The sequence below is a fragment of the Entelurus aequoreus genome, linkage group LG19 (genome assembly GCF_033978785.1).
Source record: "Entelurus aequoreus isolate RoL-2023_Sb linkage group LG19, RoL_Eaeq_v1.1, whole genome shotgun sequence".
NCBI classification, from domain to species: domain Eukaryota; kingdom Metazoa; phylum Chordata; class Actinopteri; order Syngnathiformes; family Syngnathidae; genus Entelurus; species Entelurus aequoreus.
The window spans coordinates 42,606,299-42,628,417 of record NC_084749.1 but is presented as its reverse complement, the minus strand read 5'-3'; the positions used below and the strand labels follow the sequence as shown (position 1 = coordinate 42,628,417).

The window sequence follows — 22,119 nt, the reverse complement described above, 5'->3', positions numbered from 1 at the left end:
TCCCGGTGAATAAATGTTCGGTGGCGGTCAGAGGGGCCGTAGGCGCAAATTAGCAGCCGCCTTTCCGTCAGTCCACCCCAGGGCGGCTGTGGCTACAAATGTAGCTTACCACCATTGTGGAGTGAATGGATGATGGGTTCTCACTTCTCTGTGAAGCACTTTGAGTGTCTGGAAAAGTGCTTTATAAATGTAATCCATTAACGTGGATGGAATTGCTGCGTTCACTTGCACATGGAAAAACAAACATTAATGAACTTCCAATGAAAGTAGTCAATTTCCACTACCGAAAAAGGGGCAACATAACTAAATAATAGAGATGTCCGATAATGGCTTTTTTGCCGATATCCGATATTCCGATATTGTCCAACTCTTAATTACTGATTCCGATATCAACCGATACAGTCGTGGAATTAACACATTATTATGCCTCATTTTGTTCTGATGCCCCCCGCTGGATGCATTAAACAATGTAACAAGGTTTTCCAAAAGAAATCAACTCAAGTTATGGGGGAAAAAAATGCCAACATGGCACTGCCATATTTATTATTGAAGTCACAAAGTGCATTATTTTTTTCGGAAATTTACCACAGGAAGTTAAGCTCGGGAAGTTTGGAAATATTGACCATTTTTTGATTATTCAAAGTTGGACACCGTCCATGGGAATTAATGGGAATTAATGGGAAATTACAATAATTATCATCAAAACTTACCTGTCTGGATGAAGTCCTTGGGCTCAAATACTAGTGTGGCCTCAATAGCCCTGCTGTAGTGTGTAGCATGCTGGGAATTATCCGTGCACGGGATGGAAGAATGCACTGCACATGTGATGGAGGAATGCACAGTGCAGGGTTGAAATTCTACTGAATTTGCATAAAATAGGATTGTTTTAGCTAGTAGTCATGCTGCAAGATCTAGCATGTTGCATTCATGTTTATTCCCATTAATTTCCCATTGATTCCCGTTAATTCCCGTTAATTCCCATTAGAGATGTCCGATAATGGCTTTTTTGCTGATATCCGATATTCCGAAATTGTCCAACTCTTAATTACCGATTCCGATATCAACCGATACCGATATATACAGTCGTGGAATTAACACATTATTATGCCTAATTTTGTTGTGATGCCCCCCGCTGGATGCATTAAACAATGTAACAAGGTTTTCCAAAAGAAATCAACTCAAGTTATGGGGGGAAAAAATGCCAACATGGCACTGCCATATTTATTATTGAAGTCACAAAGTGCATTATTTTTTTTTGGAAATTTACCACAGGAAGTTAAGCTCGGGAAGTTTGGAAATATTGACCATTTTTTGATTATTCAAAGTTGGACACCGTCCATGGGAATTAATGGGAAATTACAATACCATACCATACCATACCATACCAACTTTATTTATAAAGCCCTTTAAAAACAACCACAGTTGAAAAACAAAGGGCTGTACACCACAAAGAAATAAAGGCAAAGGACAGACTAAAAAATAAAATTTAAAACAGAAGTAAAATACACATTAAAAAGCAAATAAAAAATTACCCTAAGAACAATTTTGTTAGATAAAAAGCAGTTAAAAAAGTTAAAAGTTAAAAACAGTTTAAAGTCTCATGCTGGGTTAAAAGCCAGTGAATAAAAATGGGTTTTAAGAAGGGTCTTAAAAATAGCCAAAGAAGGGGCCTGTCTCACATGAAGTGGAAGATCATTCCAGAGTTTGGGGCCCGCAACAGAGAAGGCTCTGTCCCCCCTGAGCTTACGCTTGGATTTGGGTACCTCCAGGATCAGCTGATCAGCTGACCTGAGGGACCGGGTGGGGGCATAGAGGTGGAGCAGCTCAGAGAGGTAAGGTGGGGCAAGACCATGTAAGGATTTAAAAACAAGTAAGATAATTTTAAAATGGACTCTAAAAGACACAGGCAGCCAGTGGAGGGAGGCTAAAACAGGAGTAATGTGCTCTCTTTTTCTTGTGTTTGTTAAAAGTCAATAATTATATATTATCGGGTAATATCATCAAAACTTACCTGTCTGGATGAAGTCCTTGGGCTCAAATACTAGTGTGGCCTCAATAGCCCTGCTGTAGTGTGTAGCATGCTGGGAATTATCCGTGCACGGGATGGAAGAATGCACTGCACATGTGATGGAGGAATGCACAGTGCAGGGTTGAAATTCTACTGAATTTGCATAAAATAGGATTGTTTTAGCTAGTAGTCATGCTGCAAGATCTAGCATGTTGCATTCATGTTTATTCCCATTAATTTCCCATTGATTCCCGTTAATTCCCGTTAATTCCCATTAGAGATGTCCGATAATGGCTTTTTTGCCGATATCCGATATTCAGATATTGTCCAACTCTTAATTACCGATTCCGATATCAACCGATACCGATATATACAGTCGTGGAATTAACACATTATTATGCCTAATTTTTTTGTTGTGATGCCCCGCTGGATGCATTAAACAATGTAACAAGGTTTTCCAAAATAAATCAACTCAAGTTATGGAAAAAAAATGCCAACATGGCACTGCCATATTTATTATTGAAGTCACAAAGTGCTTTTTTTTTTTTAACATGCCTCTATTGTAGCATCCCGGAAGAGTTAGTGCTGCAAGGGGTTCTGGGTATTTGTTCTGTTGTGTTTAAAGTTAAAGTTAAAGTACCAATGATTGTCACACACACACACCAGGTGTGGCGAAATTATCCTCTGCATTTGACCCATCACCCTTGATCACCCCCTGGGAGGTGAGGGGAGCAGTGGGCAGCAGCGGTGGCCGCGCCCGGGAATCATTTTGGTGATTTAACCCCCAATTCCAACCCTTGATGCTGAGCGCCAAGCAGGGAGGTAATGGCTCCCATTTTTATAGTCATTGGTATGACTCGGCCGGGGTTTGAACTCACGACCTGCCGATCTCAGGGCGGACACTCTAACCACTAGGCCACTGAGTTGTGTTACGGTGCGGATGTTCTCCCGAAATGTGTTTTGTCATTCTTGTTTGGTGTGGGTTCACAGTGTGGCGCATATTTGTAACAGTGTTAAAGTTCTTTATACGGCCACCCTCAGTGTGACCTGTATGGCTGTTGACCAAGTATGCATTGCATTCACTTGTGTGTGTGAAAAGCCGTAGATATTATGTGATTGGGCCGGCACTTTAAGGTTTATTGGCGCTCTGTACTTCTCCCTACGTCCGTGTACCACTACGTTTTAAAAAGTCCTAAATTTTACTTTTTGAAACCGATAATTTCCGATATTACATTTTAAAGCATTTATCGGCCGATAATTTCAGTAGTCCGATACTATCGGACATCTCCACTAAATAACAAACACATCACGATAATTAATACATTTATATAGATCTTTGAGGGCAGCACGGTGGCACAGATGTTAGTGCATGGGCCTCACAATACGAAGGGCCTGAGTTCGATCCCGGGTTCGGGGTTTGCATGTTCTCCCCGTGACTGCGTGGGTTCCCTCCGGGTACTCCGGCTCCCTCCCACCCCCAAAGACATGCACCTGGGGATAGATTGATTGGTAACACTAAAATTGGCCCTAGTGTGTGAATGTGAGTGTGAATGTTGTCTGTCTATCTGTGTTGGTCATGTGATGAGGTGGCGACTTGTCCAGGGTGTACACTGCCTTCCGCCTGAATACAGCTAAGATAGGCTCCAGCACCCCCCGCAACCCCGGAAGGGAGAAGCAGTAGAAAGTGGAGGGATGGAAGAACTAATGCAGACAATCTATTTATAGTGGTGCCGTGATCACAGAGAGCTAACTAGCTTTTGCTGCTACATTGAAATCATTATTTAAATTTGTTTTAACTATTAAATTGTCACGGCGCAGACTCGAACCCGCTTTATTCTTGCAACTGAGTGTCACAGTTCCTCCTCTGGCTGCCCGCCCAGACACACCCCCGCTCACGCTGAGCGCAGCACGCCCACGCAGCGACAAGCCTGCAGACAATCGGCAATCTACGCACCTGGGACTGATCTGGGCGAGCTGGATAAAGGACCAGTGGACCCAAGGATCCTGTTGGGAGCTTAGTTTACCTCTTTGGATACCTTCGCTTGGTGTACCTTCCTTCCCGAGTCTTAACCATTGTGCTCCCTTGTAATTTGGACCGCCTTCTTCGATCCTCGACCCCCACTTTGGACTCGGACCTCTTGACGCCTCTCTCGCACCCTGGATCATCTGCCTGCCCCTCGGACTGTCTTCCTGCCTTGTTCCCTCTCCTTGTTTCAACATCATGGTAACACACAACAATTAATTACTCACGTAGTCTTACACCAAACACTCTTGTATTTTGGTCACACATTCCATTCTATAGTTTAGTAGTAGTGTTTGTTATTATTATATATATGTATATGTATTGACTATATATATATATATATATATATATATATATATATATATATATATATATATATATATATATATATATATATATATATATAATACATCATTGTAAATAAGCCCCCTGGTGTCTGTTGCCGTCATCTCCCCTTAGTCAAACATAACATAAATGAACCTAATGACTTATTCTATCTTTGTGGAAAATATTGGACACAGTGTGTGGTCAAACTTATGAGATGTGATGCAAGTGTAAGCCACTGTGACACTATTGTTAATTGTTTTTTTTTAATGTTTTTATTTTTTGTAAATAGCTGTAATGATAATGTCAATGAGGGATTTCTAATCACTGCTATGTTGGAATTCTTATTAATATTGATACTGTTGTTGATGTTATTCATTTTTGTTTGACTACTTTTGGATTATTTTGTGTCATGTTTGTGTGTCCTCACAATTGCTCCGTTGACTGCTATTCTGAATGTTGCTGGGCCGGGTTTGGTTTTGGAATTGGAATTGTATTATTATGGTATTATTGTGTATTATTTTGTTGGATTGATTAATAAAACAAATTTATTAAAAAAAAAAGCCCTGTCTGAATTCGACTTTTTTTTTTTACTCATCCCCCACCTCACAGCATTCACCCTTTTCCACCTTTTAAGGGTCGCCGTAATTGGCACCCCCACCGGCGTTTCCGGTCTGTCTCCCGGTACAATGTGTGTCTAATCTTGAACGGAACTGTGCTGAAAACCTGAATTTCTCCCAGTGGTTAATAAAGTATCTATCTATCTATCTATCTATATATCTATCTATCTATCTATATATCTATCTACAAACCCCGTTTCCATATGAGTTGGGAAATTGTGTTAGATGTAAATATAAACGGAATACAGTGATTTGCAAATCATTTTCAACCCATATTCAGTTGAATATGCTACAAAGACAACATATTTGATGTTCAAACTGATAAACTTTTTTTTTTTTTGCAAATAATCATTAACTTTAGAATTTGATGCCAGCAACACGTGACAAAGAAGTTGGGAAAGGTGGCAATAAATACTGATAAAGTTGAGGAATGCTCATCAAACACTTATTTGGAACATCCCACAGGTGAAAAGGCAAATTGGGAACAGGTGGGTGCCATGATTGGGTATAAAAGTAGATTCCATGAAATGCTCAGTTATTCACAAACAAGGATGGGGCGAGGGTCACCACTTTGTCAACAAATGCGTGAGCAAATTGTTGAACAGTTTAAGAAAAACCTTTCTCAACCAGCTATTGCAAGGAATTTAGGGATTTCACCATCTACGCTCCGTAATATCATCAAAGGGTTCAGAGAATCTGGAGAAATCACTGCACGTAAGCAGCTAAGCCCGTGACCTTCCATCCCTCAGGCTGTACTGCATCAACAAGCGACATCAATGTGTAAAGGATATCACAACATGGGCTCAGGAACACTTCAGAAACCCACTGTCAGTAACTACAGTTGGTCGCTACATCTGTAAGTGCAAGTTAAAACTCTCTTATGCAAGGCGAAAACCGTTTATCAACAACACCCAGAAACGCCGTCGGCTTCGCTGGGCCTGAGCTCATCTAAGATGGACTGATACAAAGTGGAAAAGTGTTCTGTGGTCTGACGAGTCCACATTTCAAATTGTTTTTGGAAACTGTGTACGTCGTGTCCTCCGGACCAAAGAGGAAAAGAACCATCCGGATTGTTATAGGCGCAAAGTGTAAAAGCCAGCATGTGTGATGGTATGGGGGTGTATTAGTGCCCAAGACATGGGTAACTTACACATCTGTGAGGGCGCCATTAATGCTGAAAGGTACATACAGGTTTTGGAGCAACATATGTTGCCATCCAAGCAACGTTACCATGAACGCCCCTGCTTATTTCAGCAAGACAATGCCAAGCCACGTGTTACATCAACGTGGCTTCATAGTAAAAGAGTGCGGGTACTAGACTGGCCTGCCTGTAGTCCAGACCTGTCTCCCATTGAAAATGTGTGTCGCATTATGAAGCCTAAAATACCACAACGGAGACCCCCGGACTGTTGAACAACTTAAGCTGTACATCAAGCAAGAATGGGAAATAATTCCACCTGAAAAGCATCAAAAATGTGTCTCCTCAGTTCCCAAACATTTACTGAGTGTTGTTAAAAGGAAAGGCCATGTAACACAGTGGTGAACATGCCCTTTTCCAACTACTTTGGCACGTGTTGCAGCCATGAAATTCTAAGTTAATTATTATTTGCAAAAAAAAAAAAAAGTTTGAGTTTGAACATCAAATATGTTGTCTTTGTAGTGCATCCAACTGAATATGGGTTGAAAAGGATTTGCAAATCATTGTATTCCGTTTATATTTACATCTGACACAATTTCCCAACTCATACGGAAACAGGGTTTGTATCTATCTATCTAGTTAAATAAAGGAAAATGAATTAGATGGTTCCACTGCCCTTTTTACTTTGCAAAGATTATGAGTCATTCTTCATCTATCAGATAATCCAAATATAACTTAAAGGCCTACTGAAAGCCACTACTACCGACCACGCAGTCTGATAGTTTATATATCAATGATGAAATCTTAACATTGCAACACATGCCAATACGGCCGGGTTAACTTATAAAGTGCAATTTTAAATTTCCCGGGGAACTTCCGGTTCAAAACGCCTTTGGAGGATGACGTATGCGCGTGACGTCGCGAGTTCCACGGAAGTGTTTGGACACAATACACAGAGCTCTGTTTTCTTCGACAAAATTCCACAGTATTCTGGACATCTGTGTTGGTGAATCTTTTGCAATTTGTTTAATGAACAATGAAGACTGCAAAGAAGAACGTTGTAGGTGGGATCGGTGTATTAGCGGCTGGCTGTAGCAACACAACAAGGACTACTTACCCTGATAGCAGACGCCTAGCCGATGCTAGCCGCCAAACCCACGGATGAAGTCCTTCGTCGCGCCGTCGATCGCTGGAACGCAGGTGAGCACGGCTGTTGAGGAGCAGATGAGGGCTGGCTGGCGTAGGTGGAGCGCTAATGTTTTATCATAGCTCTGTGAGGTCCGGTGCTAAGTTGCTAATTTAGCCTTAGCGTCGTAGCAACAGCATTGTTAAGCTTTACCAGGCTGAGAGTTATTAACCGTGTAGTTACATGTCCATGGTTTAATAGTATTGTTGATCTTCTGTCTATCCTTCTAGTCAGGGATTTATGTATTTTGTTTCTATCTGCAGTTTGAGAACGATGCTATCGCGTTAGCTCAGTAGCTAAGTGTGTCACCGATGTATTGTCGTGAAGATAAAAGTCACTGTGAATGTCCATTTTGCGTGCTCGACTCTCATTTTCAGAGGATATAGTATCCGAGGTGGTTTAAAATACAAATCCGTGATCCACAATAGAAAAAGGAGAGAGTGTGGAATCCAATGAGCCAGCTTGTACCTAAGTTACGGTCAGAGCGAAAAAAGATATGTCCTGCACTGCCTCTAGTTCTTCACTCTAACGTTCCTCATCCACAAATCTTTCATCCTCGCTCAAATTAATGGGGTAATCGTCGCTTTGTCGCTCCGAATCTCTCTCGCTCCATTGTAAACAAAGGAAAATTGTGAGGAATATTACCTCCTGTGACGTCACGCTACTTCCAGGTACCAGGCAAGGCTTTTTTTTTATCAGCGAGCAAAAGTAGCGAAATTTATCGTCGATTTTCTCTACTAAATCCTTTCAGCAAAAATATGGCAATATCGCAAAATGATCAAGTATGACACATAGAATGGATCTGCTATTCTCGTTTAAATAAAAAAAAAATCATTCGAGTAGGCCTTTAATATGTCAACATTGTGTATGTGCTGAAAGCTTCATTTATGACTGTTGTCCTTTGGTAAAAGCTTCTAGGTTTTGCTCACTTTGGGGGGAGAGTGTGACCAGCGCGCCTGCAGGAGCAAAGGTCACCGCCGCTGTGGAGCACCATCGGATAGAGGCGGGGCATGTGCTGACGGCGAGACACAGCTGGCAGGTGATTAGATTTCACAGGTGTTACGTGGTAATCTACTCATCTGTTGTCTTTAACAGTGAGCAGCCGGGAGCAGAGAGGGAGAGAGGATACGGACTTATCAAAAAGACTTGATAAAAACATATGTGGATTAAAACTTTGTTAAAACGGCACGCTTGGCTCCTGTGAAGTGTCTGTCTCTTAATTAGACTCGCTGTGTTGGTGCTTTTTGAAACACTCGTGGCAAACGTGTGTTTAAGAAATACAAATAATACATAAATGGGTAATAATAAATGTTGAAAGTATTACAAATGAACATTTAACGAAGTGATCACAGCATTCCCATGCATTCTTTCGACTCTGCTCCCTTTGGACTGAGTGTGAGCTGCAAGCTTTTCCTCGTCGTCGTTTCGTAAAATCTAGCACTCCTTCCGCCCTTTTTGATGAACTCTCGAGGGACTCTGAAGGAACGTTTATTCTTTTGGCTCTTTGAATGATTCGTATAGCCCGGGTGTCAGCAACCCGCGGCTCTCGTATGTATATTTAGCACCAGCCCTAGTGGCTCCCTGGAGCTTTTTCAAAAATGGAAAAGGATGGGGGGGAAAAATATTTGTTGTTTTAATAATGTTTCTGTAGGAGGACAAACCTTCCTAAATGTCGGAAAGCCCACTGTCTATATGTCTGTGTTTATGCTTCACTGATGACAGTATTTGGTCAGCGCAGTTTTGTCCTACTAATTTTGGTGGTCCTTGAACTCAATGTAGTTTGTTTACATCAGGGGTGTCCAAAGTGCAGCCCGGGGGCCGTTTGCGGCCCGCAGCTCGGTTTTTATTGGCCCCGCGACACATTCTGTAGACCAGTGGTGTCCAAACTTTTTCCACTGAGGGCCGCAAACGAAAAAACTAAAGCATGTGGGGGCCATTTTGATATTTTTCATTTTCAAACCATAACAAAATATATGGGATTTTAATTTTTTTTATTTTACCTTTAGGGGTCCCGGGACCATAAAGGGTCTCAGTTATAAAATGTTAAAAATAAGTCTAATTTGTATTATTATTTTTTAGTTAATGCTTACAGTAAATCTCTATATCAACTTATATTAAAAAAAAAGGTTTTATGGCTTTTCTGTCAAAAACAACTTTGTTTTTTATATTAAAAATGAAATATGCAGTATTTAGTAATTAGAGCCCTAAAATATCAATAATGCAGGACACCATTGATTTTAATTATTTAATATTTTTGAGTCATCACAGTGAAAAGATAAATAAAATACCACTAAATATATTTGGGATCCAAAAGGTGCCCACTCATAAAGTGATACATTTTTTATTTTTTTTTATTTTTTTTTTACTTTCAACACTTAAGTTACGAGATCAACTTCAGATATATCTGTCGATTTTACGTTTGAACTATTATGTTGTTTGTTTTATGCTCTTTTGTCAAAGAAAACATTTTTATATGGCAACTACACAATATATGCAATATTTACCACATAAAACATTTTAACGTGAAATATTTGAAGTAATTGGAGCCTTGAAAATAATTCATTATGACATGGATTTTTTGACTTTTTTTTTTTTGAGCAATGGCAAAAAAAATAAAAAATAAAGAATGACAAAAGAAAAAAAAAAACAGCCTGCATGACAGCTTTGTGTCAACATTGCAACTTTTTCTCGTAAGATTTCACCTCATTCCACTTTTTTTAATGTTATTTTTTATTTTTTGCAATAGCATTTCCAGAATGAGGTGGCGGGCCGGTAAACAATTAGCTGCGGGCCGCAAATGGCCTCGCGGCCGCACTTTGGACACCCCTGCTGTAGACAAACTAAACAGGTCCCAAATTACAACAAAAACTATGAAAAATTAAACGGGACCAAATCCCCCAAAAATAGGACCTGAAAACCAAAATGGTCGACAACCTGAGGTATTTGATGATTTCGGTGTGTCCTGTCATGATGAAAAAGTGTACACATTTCTTGTGAGACATGATATGGTTTTGATTACACTAAAGCTCTCAAAAGTGTTTCAGTTAACGGTATAATAGCAATAAATGTAAATACAAGCAAATAAAATTATTATTAAAATAATCATGAATTATTTTATTGCTTTGTTATCTATAACAGTGGTCCTCAACCACCGGAACGCGGCCGGACCAATTGGTACCGAGGCCGCACGTTGAAATTAAAAAATATATATATACATATATATTTTTTTTTTTTCAACATAAATCAACATAAAAACACAATATATACATTATATATCAATGTACATCAATACAGTCTGTAGGGATACAGTCCGTAAGCACACATGATTGTATTTTCTTTATGGAAACCCCCCCCGCCCCCAATCATTTCTACAACTCTTATGTTTTGTGATAAAGTGATTGGAGCACATACTTGTTGGTCACAAAAAACATTTCATGAAGTTTGCTTCTTTATGAATTTATTATGGGTCTACTGAAAATGTGAGCAAATGTGCTGGGTCAAAAGTATACATACAGCAATGTTCATATTTAGTTACATGTCCCTTGGCAAGTTTCACTGCAATAAGGCGCTTTTGGTAGCCATCCACAAGCTTCCTGGCAAGCTTCTGGTTGAATTTTTGACCACTCCTCTTGACAAAATTGGTGATATTCTGCTAAATTTGCTGGTTTTCTGACATGGACTTATTTCTTCAGCATTGTCCACACGTTTAAGTTAGGACTTTGGGAAGGCCATTCTAAAACCTTCATTCTAGCCTGATTTAGCCATTCCTTTACCACTGTTGATGTGTGTTTGGGGTCATTGTCCTGTTGGAACACCCAACTGTGCCCAAGACCCAGGATTTTAGGTTTTCCTGAAGAATTTGGAGGTAATCCTCCTTTTTCATTGTCCCATTTACTTTCTGTAAAGCACCAGTTCCATTGGCAGCAAAACAGGCCCAGAGCATGATACTACCACCACCATGCTTGAGGGTAGGCCTGGTGTTCCTGGCATTAAAGGCCTCACCTTTTCTCCTCCAAACATATTGCTGGGTATTGTGGCCAAACAGCTTTAAATTATTGTTTCATCTGACATCACATGGACAAAGATAAGACCTTCTAGAGGAAAGTTCTGTGGTCAGATGAAACAAATTTTGCTGTTTGGCCAGGTTGGGTTTTGGCCACAGTTGGGGTGTTCTAACAGGACAATGACCCCAAACACATGTCAAAAGTGGTAAAGGAATGGCTAAATCAGGCTAGAATGAAGGTTTTAGAATGGCCTTCCCAAAGTCCTGACTTAAAAGTGTGGACAATGCCGAAGAAACAAGTCCATGTCAGAAAACCAACACATTTAGCTGAACTGTACCCAATTTTGTCCAGAGGAGTGGTCAAAAATTCAAGCAGAAGCTTGTGGATGGCTACCAAAAGCGCCTTATTGCAGTGAAACTTGCCAAGGGACATGTAAGCAAATATTAACATTGCTGTATGTATACTTTTGACCCAGCACATTTGCTCACATTTTCAGTAGACCCATAATAAATTCATAAAAGAACCAAACTTCATGAATGTTTTTTGTCACCAACAAGTATGTGCTCCAATCACTCTATCACAAAAAAATTTGAGTTGTAGAAATTATTGGAAACTCAAGACAGCCATGACATTATGTTCTTTACAAGTGTATGAATCCCCATAGTGACCAAAATAAACCCAGGAGTGCACAAAACAGGAAACTTAGGGAGTCCAAAACTAATAGAACATAACACAAAACATGATCCGGACCACGGATCATGACACAAAGGACACATTTCACCACACCCAGTGTGTGTGTGTTTAACTTTAACCATACTTGCCAACCCTCCCGAATTTTCCGGGAGACCCCCGAAATTCAGCGCCTCTCCCGAAAACCTCCCTGGACAAATATTCTCCCAAAAATCTCCCGATTTTCAGCCGGAGCTGGAGGCCACGCCCCCTCCAGCTCCATGCGGACCTGAGTGAGGACAGCCTTTTTTCACGTCCGCTTTCCCACGATATAAACTGCGTGCCTGCCCAATCACGTTATTCCATACGAGGCGTCCGGCATACCGTCGATGAGCATGGTGCAGATGGAGAAGATCTTCTCTGCGTCCGTGTTGGCGCACACGTTGCCAAAGCCGACGCTGGTCAGGCTGCTGAGGGTGAAGTAGAGGGCGGCGATGTACGAGCTGCACACCGACGGGCCGCCGACCGTGTTGTTGACGTAGGGCATCTCCAGGCGTTTGCCCAGCTCATGGAGCCATCCTTGGGGAAGAGACGGGAGGACAACAGGGTGACAAGAACTACATCATCCAGACTAGAGATACATTGGATTATTATGTTTATCTTACCTAAAAATAAATATATTTATTAATTTAAAAAAAAAAAAACTAAATGCATTTTTACTATATTTTGCTAAAAACATCAAAATTAATTGTATTTTTATTTGTATTTTTTCTGACTCCTTATTACATCCAGCCATAGAATTATACATTAAAATAAACACATTTGAAATAATTAATTTTAAATGATCATAATAATTAATTTAAAATGACCATATTTAATTATTTAAATACTTGCTTGTTTATCAACAACTTTAGCATTTTATTCATTACATTTTGAAGCTCTCAGAAGCCAAGTTATGTTATATTCCTTAAGATTCATTTATGCAAGTTTGAAGTACCAATTATCTAAACACAGTTTTGTTTGCATATTTTCAGGATGTAGATATATAACATACTTGCCAACCCTCCCGGTTTTACCGGGAGACTCCCGGAATTCAGCGCCTCTCCCGATAACCTCCCGGAAGAAATTTTCTCCCGATAAACTCCCGGAATTCAGCCGGAGCTGGAGGCTGAATTCGTGCCTGCCCAATCACGTTATAACTGTAGAATGATTGAGGGCGAGTTCTTGGTTTCTTATGTGGGTTTATTGTTAGGCAGTTTCATTAACGTCCTCCCAGCGCGGTAACAACACACAACAACAGCAGTCACGTTTTCGTCTACCGTAAAGCAGTTCGTCTGCCGTAAACAGCAATGTTGTGACACTCTTAAACAGGACAATACTGCCATCTACTGGATAGCCTCCGGAACACTGAAATTCAAGTATTTCTTTTATTTATGTGTATAATAAAATAAATATATATAGCCAGAATTCACTGAAAGTCAAGTATTTCATACATATATATATATATATACACTACCGTTCAAAAGTTTGGGGTCACCCAAACAATTTTGTGGAATAGCCTTCATTTCTAAGAACAATAATAAACTGTCGAGTTTCAGATGAAAGTTCTCTTTTTCTGGCCATTTTGAGCGTTTAATTGACTCCACAAATGTAATGCTCCAGAAACTCAATCTGCTCAAAGGAAGGTCAGTTTTGTAGCTTCTGTAACGAGCTAAACTGTTTTCAGATGTGTGAACATGATTGCACAAGGGTTTTCTAATCATCAATTAGCCTTCTGAGCCAATGAGCAAACACATTGTACCATTAGAACACTGGAGTGATAGTTTCTGGAAATGGGCCTCTATACACCTATGTAGATATTGCACCAAAAACCAGACATTTGCAGCTAGAATAGTCATTTACCACATTAGCAATGTATAGAGTGTATTTCTTTAAAGTCAAGACTAGTTTAAAGTTATCTTCATTAAAAAGTACAGTGCTTTTCCTTCAAAAATAAGGACATTTCAATGTGACCCCAAACTTTTGAACGGTAGTGTATATATATATATATATATATATATATATATATATATATATATATATATATATATATATATATATATGTATATATATATATATATATATATATATATATATATATATATATATATATATATATATATATATATATATATATATATATATATATATATATATATATATATATATATATATATATATATATATATATAATATATATATATATATATATATATATATATATATATATATATATATATATACAGTACATACCCCAGGGCAGCTGTGGCTATGAAAGTAGCTTACCACCACCAGGTGTGAATGAATGATGGGTTTTTAACATGTAAAGCGACTTTGGGTACTTAGAAAAGCGCTATATAAATCTCAGGTATTATTATTATTATATATATATATATATATACTGTATATATATATATATATACACATATGAAATATATATGAAATACTCGAGTTGGTGAATTCTAGCTGTAAATATACTCCTCCCCTCTTAACCACGCCCCCGCCACCAACCACACCCCCGCCACGCCCCCGACCACGCCCCACCCCACCTTCCGGAATCGGAGGTCTCAAGGTTGGCAAGTATGATATATATATATATATATATATATATATATATATATATATATATATATATATATATATATATATATATATATATATATATATATATTATATATATATATGACTTGGTGAATTCTAGCTGTAGATATACTCCTCCCCTCTTAACCACGCCCCAACCATGCCCCCCGCCCCCAACCACAACCCCGCCCCACTCCCGACCACGCCCCCCATGCCCAACCTTACGAAATCGGAGGTCTCAAGGTTGGCAAGTATGACTTTAACTTTAATTGTAAAGAAAAATGTTGCTCTCATTTGTTTACTAGCTAGAACGTATTGGAAACAAGAAACATGTACACGCGCTTGTCTTACACGCGGATTGTGAACGATAGGCATTTTTATTTTATTTTGTATTTTTTTTAAGTGCAGTTCCCCTTTAAACTGATGGCGCCTATTCGTGCAACGAACACCGCGTTTTCCTATAGCCCGTGAACGCAACGCGAGCGTCTAACTAGGTCACGTGAGACGCTCGGCTAAAAAGAATGCGGTGACGTGCGAGAGTTCCGTCAGTTCGCCCGGCGAGAGGCTTCCTTGCCCGCGTACGAAAAACCGGACGGCGGGGAGAGCGGTATCCAGGCAAAGAATGAAGCGGGAGATACTGTTTTTACCCCGAAACAAAGCATTGTAGGTGGCTATATTTAGTGGCCATTGTATTGTTTTTTCCCTCCATCGCCCTCACTGCGTGCGACTGTACACCCGCCAGCCGAGCATCGTCCCCCGGTTTCCCCTTCGAGCTGTGGTCGGGGTCCGCTGTGGCTGAGTTTTTTTTATTTTATTTTATTTTTCTTATTATAACGCAAAGCCCCTGGAAAGAGCAACTTGGATAAAAAAAAACAGGAAACAGTAAGGAAAGGAGCTCATTTATCAAGAAGCTGCGGTGTGTTACCGGGAGAGGGAGGAGCAGTTGCAGCAAAGGGGAGCACTAAAAAAAACAAAAAAAAAACCCGCAGGGTTGAAGAGCCGTGGGGAGGACCAGGACCAGGAAGGTGTGATTAGAGGAGACAACATAAAACGTTTTCGGTTACAGGATGGCGCGGTGATGTGGACTTAAAGGCAGCGGCAACACAAGACATAGGAGGTAAGGCACCACTGCATGTGCCCCTGGATCCTCCACATCCTCATTTACCATTTACACTTCCACACCCACTCCTGTCTCCTTCACACTTGCACCTTCCACTTGACAACTATCACTACCACATTGTGAACCTTTGGATCCTTCCATCAAACACTTAATGCTGCCCCTAAACTACTTAATGCAAGTGTTCAAGCACCATTGCAGTTTTGAGTGGTTGCCATTTCTTTTCAGTATTATTATTATTATTATTATTATTTAATTTATTTAAAGACAAACATAGTTTTTTATTCCATTTGATATGGCCTTTTATTAATATCTCGATATGTTTAGGCCATGTCACGATGCACGGTATACATCTCGATATTTTGCCTTAGCCTTGAATGAACACTTGATCAAGCTTAATCACAGCAGTATGATAATTCTATGTGTCTAACATTAAAACATTCTTCTTCATACTGCATTAATATACGCTCATTTTAAACTTTCATGCAAAGAGGGAACTCACAACTAAGTCAATTTGCCCAAACCGTATTTATTAAACAGTGGCACAAACATTCCAAAACAGAAAGTGCAAAGATTGTCAGAGACATTTTAAAGCAAGCTATGAGTGCACTTTAGTGCATGATGTCACTAAGGTGACATATCAAAACAACACTAAATTAAAGTGCACTTTTTGCACAGAACGCCACTGCAATAGTTTAAAGCGAATAAAGTGCACTTTTGTGCATGATGTCACACAAGATATTTCAATAAGTGTCGAATAAAAATGAGCTGCATAATAGGAAATCAAATAGTGTATGTCCTTCGCTATGTGGTAGGTTCCTGCGGACGTTATCTCCTGTTTTTGACTATTTTTTTCATACGGTGTTGATCTGGAAATTGGGTCAGTGCTGGTTGCTTCGGCATTTTGTTGGTGTGGCTCCGACCGAGATGTTGACATGCCTACTTTCAAGCACTCCTTATTCTCTAGCGGGTGACTTTTCAAATGATGCTACAAATTAGTAGTGCCGCTTCTTTTTGTACCAACGCTTTTGCCGCATACTTGACATATCACAGTTGTCTGTTCGACATCTTCCCGCTTGAAGCCAAACCACCCGCCAGACGATGGACCCCGTGCTGTTTTTCTTGGGAATTCATTAATCCTCCATTTGTTACCAGATCTGCACCTTCTTTCTCTCATATTACCACTTGCATCACTTGCCACAGCTAACTTTACCTCTCTGCTCCGCGAGGGCGTATGACGTTGCACGCGCGACAGTATGTGACGTATTGTGCGCTTGTTTTATGTCTCTGTGAGAAGGAGAGACAAGAAAGAGTGAGAAAAGCCTGTGGTCTAATGCCCGCAGCTAAAAGCAACTGCGTGAGAACGTACTGTATACTCGAATACTCACGATAGAGTCATTGTCTACATCGCACAGAGACAACCCCGCGATATCGCCCAGCCCTAATTCCATTATTGTTTCTTTTGTTAATATCAGAGTCCGTTCTGCAAAGCACACAGCTTATGGACAGGGACCCACAGTTAAAATATACATCATAATATAATATACAAAAGACTATACAATACATTTCAAAATCTACCCACCAAATTAGGGATGTCGATGAATGCTTTAAAATGTAATATCGGAAATTAGCGGTATCGTTTTTTTTATTATCGGTATCGTTTTTTTTTTTTATTGTTTTTTTTTTTAATTAAATCAACATAAAAAACACTAGATACACTTACAATTAGTGCACCAACCCAAAAAAAACTCCCTCCCCCATTTACACTCATTCACACTCTTTCACACAAAAGGGTTGTTTATTTCTGTTATTAATATTCTGGTTCCTACATTATATATCAATATATATCAATACAGTCTGCAAGGGATACAGTCCGTAAGCACACATGATTGTGCGTGCTGCTGGTCCACTAATAGTACTAACCTTCAACAGTTAATTTTACTCATTTTAATTAATTACTAGTTTCTATGTAACTGTTTTTATATTGTTTGACTTTCTTTTTTTATTCAAGAATTTTTTATTTATTTATTTGATCTTATTTTATTTTATTAATTTTTTAAAAAAGGACCTTATCTTCACCATACCTGGTTGTCTAAATTAGGCACAATAATGTGTTAATTCCACAACTGTATATATCGGTATTGGTTGATACCGGTATCGGTAATTAGAGTTGGACAATATCGGAATATCGTATATCGACAAAAAAGCCATTATCGGACATCCCTACACCAAATACCCATTTACAATTTCATTTATGAATAAAAAAGGAATCCTTAAATCCACCAAATCAGTCTCAATATCCTATTATTCAAATTTGATTAAAAGGTTGCATCTTGAAAATCTGCGATAATCTCATCATACAGAAGTCAAGACCAAAACAGAAAGTGCAAGATTGTCAGAGAGATTTTAAAACAAGCTATGAGTGCACTTTTGTGCATGATGTCACTAAGATGACATTTCAAAACAACACTAAATTAAAGTGCACTTTTTGTACAGAACGCCACTACAATAATTTAAAACTAATAAAGTGCACTTTTGTGCATGATGTCACACAAGATATATCTAAAAGTGTCAAATAAAAATTGGCTGCATAATAGGAAATCAAATAGTGTATGTGGTTGGTTCCTGCGGACGTTATTTCCTGTTTTTGACTTTTTTTTTTAAAAGGTGTTGATGTGGAAATGGAAGACGCCAGGTTCAATTGGGGTCAGTGCTTGTTGCCTAGGCATTTTGTTGGTGTGGCACCGACCGAGATGTTGACATGCGGAGTTTCAAGCACTCCTTATTCTCTAGTGGGTGACTTTTCAAATGATGCTACAAATTAGTAGTGCTGCTACTTTTTGTAGCAACACTTTTGCCGCATACTGTCAAACAGTTTAAGAACAACATTTCTCGACGAGCTATTGCAAGGAATTTAGGGATTTCACCATCTACGGTCTGTAATATCATCAAAAGGTTCAGAGGAACTAGAGAAATCACTGCACGTAAGCGATGATATTACGGACCTTCGATCCCTCAAGCGGTACTGCATCAAAAAGCGACTACAGTGTGTAAAGGATATCACCACATGGGCTCAGGAACACTGCAGAAAACCACTGTCAGTAACTACAGTTGGTCGCTACATCTGTAAGTGCAAGTTAAAACTCTACTATGCAAAGCGAAAGCCATTTATCAACAGCACCCAGAAACGCCGCCGGCTTCGCTGGGCCCAAACTCATCTAAGATGGACTGATGCAAAGTGAAAAAGTGTTTTGTGGTCTGACGAGTCCACATTTCAAATTGTTTTCGGAAACTGTGGACGTTGTGTCCTCCGGACCAAAGAGGAAAAGAACCATCCGGATTGTTAAAAGCGCAAAGTTCAAAAGCCAGCATTTAGTGCCCGAGGCATGGGTAACTTACACATCTGTGAAGGCGCCATTAATGCTGAAAGGTACATACAGGTTTTGGAGCAACATATGTTGCCATCCAAGCGACGTTACCATGGACGCCCCTGCTTATTTCAGCAAGACAATGCCAAGCCACGTGTTACAACAGCGTGACTTCATAGTAAAAGAGTGCGGGTACTAGACTGGCCTGCCTGTAGTCCAGACCTGTCTCCCATTGAACATGTGTGGCGCATTATGAAGCCTAAAATACCACAGAGGAGACCCCCGGACTGTTGAACAAATTAAGCTGCACATCAAGCAAGAATGGGAAAGAATTCCACCTGAGAAGCTTCAAAAATGTGTCTCCTCAGTTCCCAAACGTTTACTGAGTGTTGTTAAAAGGAAAGGCCATGTAACGCAGTGGTAAAAATGCCCCTGTGCCAACGTTTTTGCAATGTGTTGCTGCCATCAAATTCTAAGTTAATGATTATTTGCATTTGTTCGAACATTAAATATCTTGTCTTTGCAGTCTATTCAATTGAATATAAGTTGAAAAGAAATCATTGTATTCTGTTTTTATTTAAGAATTACACAACGTGCCAACTTCACTGGTTTTGGGTTTTGTAATATACAAATATATATTTTGATTCCGAAGAAATAGAGATTGAAGGACCGTAATTGACGCAGTGGCGCATTTGCTTACATGTGAGTTGACAAATAAAGCTGATGTTGATCCACGCCTCCTCTACGTAACAGCCATAAAAACATTAGAACACTCCCAAATATATTACATTCATATATTATATTAGTTTATTTTCACGTAAAAAAACCCCACTAATTTTTAAGGTGTATGGCGGCGACTTGTATTTTACTTTGTAGTAGTATTACTAGCGACTTCCTTGTTCATTTACAAAATTGGACATTTGTATTAAGGCTGGTTGAGATGGCTGAAAACTGTATCACAATATAAGTTTTTAATATTGGCCAAGCAATTTATTGACATTTTTTATGACCTATGACAAAATATGGACCAGGAGAAATAACATTAAATGTTAACATTTTTATTTAAAATGTAACCTTGGTCTGATTATAGTCCCCTCAGCTATCAAGGCAAAAAGGAAAGGAAATGTCAACACAACCATGGAGAACACTGAAACAATCAATGTTAACACATTTTTTAAATAAAAAATGAACACATAACGATAATCTTTTTAAATGAAGGTGCAAAAAAAAGAAATATGTAAGAAATGCTGAATAAAGTGTAACAAATTAGTGTGAAATTGTAAGAGTACAACTATTTTTTGCAGGTCTGCTGCCTGAAAATCACGTGGTTTGTGCAACATTTAGTTCAGTCTGTTATTGTTATTTATGTATAAAAATGAATTATGTTATGCAGTGATTATTATGTAACTATTATTGGACCAAATTGTTATTTTAAAGTAGCACATTTTGATATATTTGATTTTGTTATTACTGTCCATTTGAAAAAAAACGAGAGAAAAAAACGGCTATAGGTGACTTTTTGTGTTTTATCAACAATTTATTTGCTTTCTGCATCGCACGTTTTTAATATCCTTTCTCATACCATGCAGAGAATCACCAGCAAAACAGCAAGATGGCGCAAACTTAATAGTTAGTACTGTTACGCGATTGGTTGTTTCCCTCCCTTTGCATACTGATCAATTCCTGTTCCATGCTTCATTCTTTCCGGTTTCTATATTATATATACAGTGGGGCAAAAAAGTATTTAGTCAGCCACCCATTGACTGTCAATGGGTGGCTGACTAAATACTTTTTTGCCCCACTGTGTATATATATATATATATATATATATATATATATATATATATATATATATATATATATATATATATATATATATAGTAGGGTTGTATGGGGGCAGCTGTTTATAAATTAAGGAAATGTGTCCCTGGATACATCAGGACTTTGAATATGACCAACTACTTGGTATCGCATCGATACCTAAATTTGTGGTATCATCCAAAACGAATGTAAAGTATCAAACAACAGAAGAATAAGTGATTATTACATTTTCACAAAGGTGTGGACAGAACATGTTAAAAGAGAAAGTAAGCAGATATTAACAGTAAATGAACAAGTAGATTAATAATCCATTTTCTACCACTTGTCCTTTATAATGTTGACAAAATAATAGAATGATAAATGACACAATATGTTACTGCATATGTCAGCAGACTACTAAGGAGTCTTTGTTTGTTTAATTACTAATAAAAGACAAGTTGTCTTGTATGTTCACTATTTTATTTAAGGACTTAATTGCAATAAGAAACATATGTTTAATGTACTTTAAGATTTTTTGTTAAAATAAAGCCAATAATGCATTTTTTTTGTGGTCCCCTTTCTTTAGAAAAGTACGAAAAATATAGAAATTATATATATATATATATATATATATATATATATATATATATATATATATATATATATATATATATATATATATATATATATGTATATATATATATGTATATATATATATATATATATATATGTATATATATATATATATACACGTTCGGTCAGGAAAAAACACAGGGGCTATATCATCCCTAAAAGCCTGTTTCGCAGGTTTTAAAATCCCCTTTAAAGTCTCAAACGTTTTATCGAACACATTTTTTATTGAAAACGATTACGTGTCTATTCAGATCTGTATTGATATTGTTATATTTGCCCACTCCTATTTTTTACCATTCTTCAAACAGCTTGGAGTAACTTGGGTTTGCACATTCAGAAACATTATTCTTTTTAAGGGATCAGACTAGGGCTGCAACAACTAATCGATTAAATCGATTGAAATCGATTATTAAAATAGTTGCCGATTAATTTAGTCATCGATTCGTTGGATCTATGCTATGCGCATGCGCAGAGTTTTTTTTTTTTTATAAATAAAAAAAAAAATATATATATATATATATATATATATATTTTTTTTTTTTTTTTTTTTTAATTAACCTTTATTTATAAACTGCAACATTTACAAACAGCTGAGAAGCAATAATCAAAA

At 38.3% G+C, this 22,119-nt stretch overlaps 1 protein-coding gene across 1 annotated transcript in view; it reads left to right on the top strand.

Moving 5' to 3' along the window:
- Nucleotides 1-15,147: 15,147 nt before the first annotated feature.
- The window catches only part of b3galt2 (UDP-Gal:betaGlcNAc beta 1,3-galactosyltransferase, polypeptide 2), a 52,471-nt gene continuing 45,499 nt past the window's right edge, over nucleotides 15,148-22,119 (top strand). The window contains exon 1 of the mRNA XM_062027593.1: nucleotides 15,148-15,708. The gene's annotated coding sequence lies outside the window, so the exon portion shown is untranslated. The remainder of the gene's footprint in view (nucleotides 15,709-22,119) is intronic.